Genomic DNA, 5731 nt, shown 5'->3' on the forward strand with positions numbered 1-5731 from the left:
ATAGCACGTATAGGTAACATTTTAGGCAGATTTTTTATTGGTTTAACGCAAAATCGAAATTTTTTGAGTTGTGATATATACAATATATATATGTATGGTGATATATATATATTATATGTGATATATGTATATATTATATGTATAAATAGATAATAAAATATAGATATATACGTATACGTATTTATCTATAATAATTAAAATCTCGAAAAAAATCCCGACTTTTTTTTAAGCTTAATTTAAACCTTTCGGCGAATGACTTGTTCGCAATCACGGATTTTGGAAGGTGTCTGATCTAATGATCTACCGTTTAATATTTCAAGCCCGAGATGGTCTCTTAGATATGCGACGGACGATCGAAGCAAATCGGACAATTGTTTTATGCGCACTCGCGATCACATCCACGTGTTACGTGTCGGCACGCTGATGTAGCACTGTCAGCACCAGTTCCGTATGCATTATTTCTAATATCACTCGATCGATTGAACGTAAAAAGCAAGTGCTACGCCCGTGCCGGTAAAATATTTATTATACGCGTAGAAAGTAGGAAGAGGAAATGTTCGTAGATACGATCAAATTTGTGAGAGAAATTAGATTAAAACAGATCTACATATTGAGGAAGACATAGCAGATTTGAGCAATGTTTAAGCTTTTAACATGTCTGATGCATAAGAATGGATATCGTGAATCATGGATATCTATGTGAAGTGAGAATAAATATCTGTATGAAGTCTTTATTGTAGATATCTGTCGCTCTCTTAATACGTAATAATAATAAATGTTATATACATGTAGAGGAGCAAAAGCCATAGCGGTGTAAGTCAAATTTTTTAAAATATTGACTCGTGTGCATAAATGCAATTTATATATTGTATAGATTGCATTTATGCACACGAGTCAATATTTAAAAAATTTGACTTACACCACTATGCCTTTTACCCCTTTATATATTAGGCTAATGTATTGGTAAATACGCGATTTATCTCGTATTCATTGAAAGCTAAAAACAAAATTTCAGCAGAAACGAAGCAAAATTGCCTACGGGAAGCTCCAATATATCTTTTTTTTTTTCATTTAGTAAGAAGTTATTTATTATAAAGATTGATGGAGAAATCTTTTACACTAATCTAATATGTATAATTTAACTACATGTAAAAAGAAATTATAGCATTAGTTAACAACAGCCTAATTGAAAATAATCTTGTTAATTCAATAATTATTAGTATTAATGAAATAAATATGTCATGCTTTTGTTTTAACAAAATGTTATTTGTTTCATTAATGATGTTATTGAATTAATAAAATTATTTTTAATTAGACTGCTGTTAGATAATGCAGTATCATTTTTTTTGTAATAAAGGAATAGGAATCTTCAATCTGGGAATAAAAATTGCGGCTTTATTTAATTAATTTTATTCACATCATAATTAAGTAAAAGCAGATATTGTATAAAATATAAATAGAAAATGTACATATTATCTCTTATATGTTTATTCAATATCACACATTCGTACGTATATATACGTAACAATTTGCGACAATCATGCATAGTTCAACATTCACGCGAGAACATTTCTTCCTCTTGTATTATTAATATTTTGCTATATTATTTTTCTTTGAATATTGTATTGTAGAAAATAATCTAGGTATATAAATAATGATCTTCAGACTTATTCAATGCTTATAAAAACGTTAAAAAGTGTTTCGATGTCAATTAATTAGTAGCAATGTCTTGACTGAGTTTACCATATAAATTTGGCAATTACGCTTATTTAATAATATGATACAGTCAGTCGTCTCAGCGACTTAAATTGTATCTAATAAGATAAAATCGTAAATTAGGTACTGTCACATATTCACATCTTCATTCACATCAATAATACTGAAGCGCTTAAGTGGATGCTTCTCCAACGTATTATTTATTTAGTTCTTTCAGTGAAACGCTAGCTCTCCATGGAAACATGCGACGTCCCTAGTAATAAATTATATGTTTAACGACATTTACACTGTTGCAAAAATTACTAATCTACTATTTTTTAAATAAAATATGTGATAAATATATATGCGTGTATAGATAGCCCGTTTTAGTCTTTACAAACGAGTATTTATGTATATCTGAAAAACTATATTGAACTTAAATAATTAAATACATGCAAGTCAAATAGAAGAGAATAGCTCATAGGTGACAAAGTTAATAGAAACTTATATCGTCGGCTATATGTGGTAGCCTGCTTATAAGTAAAAAATAATAGTTTATATATACAAGTACGGATGCTCCATAAGCTTCTTCGCGTTGTAATTCTGTTCCAGTAATGCGTAAATCAATACCGGAAGCGACGTGAATATTAAGTTGAAACCCATTAGAAACATACCATCATAAAGTTCCTATAAAAATATATATTTCTATAAATCCTTTATCTATAAAATCTATATAAAATATATTGTAAAATATATTCTCTTTTGTACTTTCCATAAAAATAAGGATATATTTTTTTAGTTTAGGATATAACGTTGCCAAATTATTAGACAATGAAATTTATTTAAAAGATATGCAAGAATTAAAAAATAAATCTGTTAATTCGCGAGTTGAGATAAGAAAATCGTGAATGTACTTTAAAATGTTATTAAATCGAATGTACGATGCGAAGAAAAATAAATCACTTTATCTATGTATTGCGGGAATAAGATCGGAATTTTCGACATGCAATAGAGACATAGATAGTAATGTTATCGTTACCTGCGTGGAGAAACCATTGTGTATGCTGAACAGCACCTGCGGCGTTATGAACACCACGTTCTTGTAGAAGAAAAACTGCGTCTGGATGCCGATGCGCATGTAATACCAGTGTCCGTGCACTAGCAACGCTTTTCTCAGATACTTGAACTTCGTGAAGGCGAAGTCAGCGAATATCGACGCCTGACGGCCCTCTTTCCCCATTATTCCGATACCCACGTGCGGTTCCTGTATCATCGAGACATCATTACCACCGTCGGTCGCCGATGGCCGCGGTGTGCGGACGGTTCCGTGACGTTTTTATCAGATGCACAATCTGCAAAGATAAGCAGAGATAAGCTAATGACGTCTTCGCGTTTCTCTATATGCAGTGCAGCGTTTGGGAATCGGGGAAAGTTCAAACCTCGCTCTTTTGCAGGGGCGTTAGCCTACAACAGACAACCGCCTCGCAGATCATTCCGACGGATTTGAATAATTGTGGACAATTTAGTAACGTCGCCGCTATGCTCACACCGTCTATTATCAACCCGTACTGATGTACAGTTCCAGTTTTATTTTCCGTCTGTAAGAGATAGTTTACAGAAATATATTATAAACTAATATAGTATATTTTAAATAATATCACAAGCTTTCTTTGTTGAAAGAGATACTTTATCTTTCGGATAATTACGTTTGGATAATGTATTTTACGCTTTATCTTTAATTTCTCTTGGATATTATTTTTGCTATGTATATATAAATTTATATTAGAAAGCAAAAAAATAGCGGAATAATAATTTATACATTTATTTATTTATTTATTTATTACTTTGGTAAATTTTCATCTCGAATAAAAAGTACGACTTACTGCGCGAGAATTAATAGAGGTTGCCGAGAGTTAACGAGTTAACTAAAAAAAGGTATAAAATTTTGGACGTGCAAACTGAACTTACTCGAAACTTGTGAGAACTAGGAAACAGGTTTACACTGACGTTTGGTCCGTCATTCTTAGAACCTCGGTACCTTTCTTGAAATGGCCGCACAAGAAAGCGATGTTCTCCGCAGTTTCTGCCTTATCTCCAGTAAACATCAATATCTAAAAAGAAATATTTGCGATTGTCGTTTAAAGCTAATTTAATTAATCCATCAGAGCTGTAATTAATTTATCAGAACTGTCTCTAACACTCTGTGTTTCAAATTATATATTTATAGCTTTGATACATGGAGAGTATGGTATAAATCTCTAATAATATAAAACAAACTGAATAATATAGTACTAAAATAAAAGTAAGATAAGCGGAATCTTATCAGGGGACGCGCTACCGCGAATTCGACGTTTGCGTACGCGATCGAGCTGTTATTTTTACTTGATATTCCAGCAGATCCAGATGCATCATCAGCGAGCTGTTGACTCTCGTGACTTTTTTCAATCTGAACTTCTCACGGAACAGAGTGCGTCTGGGTTTGATCTCGGGACGTTGGCTTAGCGGTGCAATTTGCACTATGTGGCATAGCGATAGGCTTATCACGAAATGCCAAATTTCAGCCTAGAATTATCGATCTTTTAATAACAGTATTTTAATAACAAGCAGTAATTTAATAACAGACCAAAATTATTGCAAGTACAGTATTATTTGGCAAGCAGTACGTTAGCTATGGACGTTCATGATTTGTACTAATATACAACCATCATTGATTATTATTTCATTATTAATTACAATTAACGTTAATTATTATTAATAATTCAATATTCGTTAATAACTGCCGCCAAATATTCACACGATAATTAATGTAATTATTATTGCATGAAATGACATACAATGATCGGTATGATCTCTCATATTAATTGCAGCGCGCAAATTATTCTTTTGACTAAAATAATTAATATCGTAATTTATTTTAATAATCATTTCTTTTACTGATAATTTCTTTAATTATAATTAGTATTTTTTCTTCTTTTTTTACCTCCTTTGATGACAGTTTGACAGCCTCCTGCTCGTTTCCGCTTGATGGCAATGAGTACAGATTTCCGTCGCAATCCTTCTCCATATACACGTTGTCGTTGACCGAGCAGCGTCTGAACACCATCAGATTTTCAGTGAGCGTGCCGATCTTGTCGGTAAACAGAAATTCAACTTAGCCAAGCTTTTCGTTCAAGTCTGACGAATTGGCGAGCGCCGGCTGATTGTTGGTTTTGTCGTACATATTTAAGTCCCAGCCGAAGAAAAAAGAGCCAAGAAACTTTTGCAATTCTTTCGAAACGCACGTAAACTTTCAACGACGTTGTAGAATCTTTTTACGAGTACATTTATACAAGTATAGTACATTTTTACGAGTATTTACATCTTGTAAATATATAATACATGTTTTTACAAACGCGGGGTGTTTTAGAAGAAATAGACTAATTTAAATAATTTTAAATATAAACGTCGTAATGAATTAAGAAACGCCGCGGTACTCAAGTCACTTACTAATTCTAAATGGATAGCGCGTGTCGTGAAACATACAAATAAACATAAATACGCTTTGGCCGTTTTATCACGTGTAACCTTAATATTAAATGATCCGCTATAATCGACACCTACATTTAAGAAGCTCGACCAGGGCTCACCCTATTTCTCCCAATAATGAGTAAATTTTCCATTATTTTTTACGGACTTTTGCAGTTAAACTTATAACAAACTAAACATCTATGCAGGACCTTCCTGACCGCCGATCTACCCGCTATGATCCAATACTGTTCTCTAATCAAACCTAAAAGCGCTTCGGGGCCTGCATGCATATTTTTCAGATGTGTGTCTCTAATTATCAAGTCTGTCAATTGATCATTCGCAAGGATCACCGGAAACTTTTGACTATAGGATAGCGACGCGTTTCTCAAGCTGCCTAACTTAATCTGTCCTACGCATAAGAAGTTCTAAAACACTTCTCCGCCTAACAACACGTCGATCTCGCCTGACTCTCCAAATTGCCGATCGGATAATTTAATATTTTTTGGAATGTTTAGCGCGGAAACGTCCA

The 5731-nt window shown here is 32.9% G+C and overlaps 1 pseudogene; it reads right to left on the bottom strand.

Annotated features, from left to right (window-relative positions):
- Positions 1-1414: 1414 nt before the first annotated feature.
- On the bottom strand, positions 1415-5296 carry LOC112459357 (annotated as a pseudogene).
- Positions 5297-5731: the final 435 nt, after the last annotated feature.

This window comes from Temnothorax curvispinosus, unplaced genomic scaffold (genome assembly GCF_003070985.1).
Source record: "Temnothorax curvispinosus isolate PA1 unplaced genomic scaffold, ASM307098v1 QBEX01009762.1, whole genome shotgun sequence".
In the NCBI taxonomy this organism is placed as follows: domain Eukaryota; kingdom Metazoa; phylum Arthropoda; class Insecta; order Hymenoptera; family Formicidae; genus Temnothorax; species Temnothorax curvispinosus.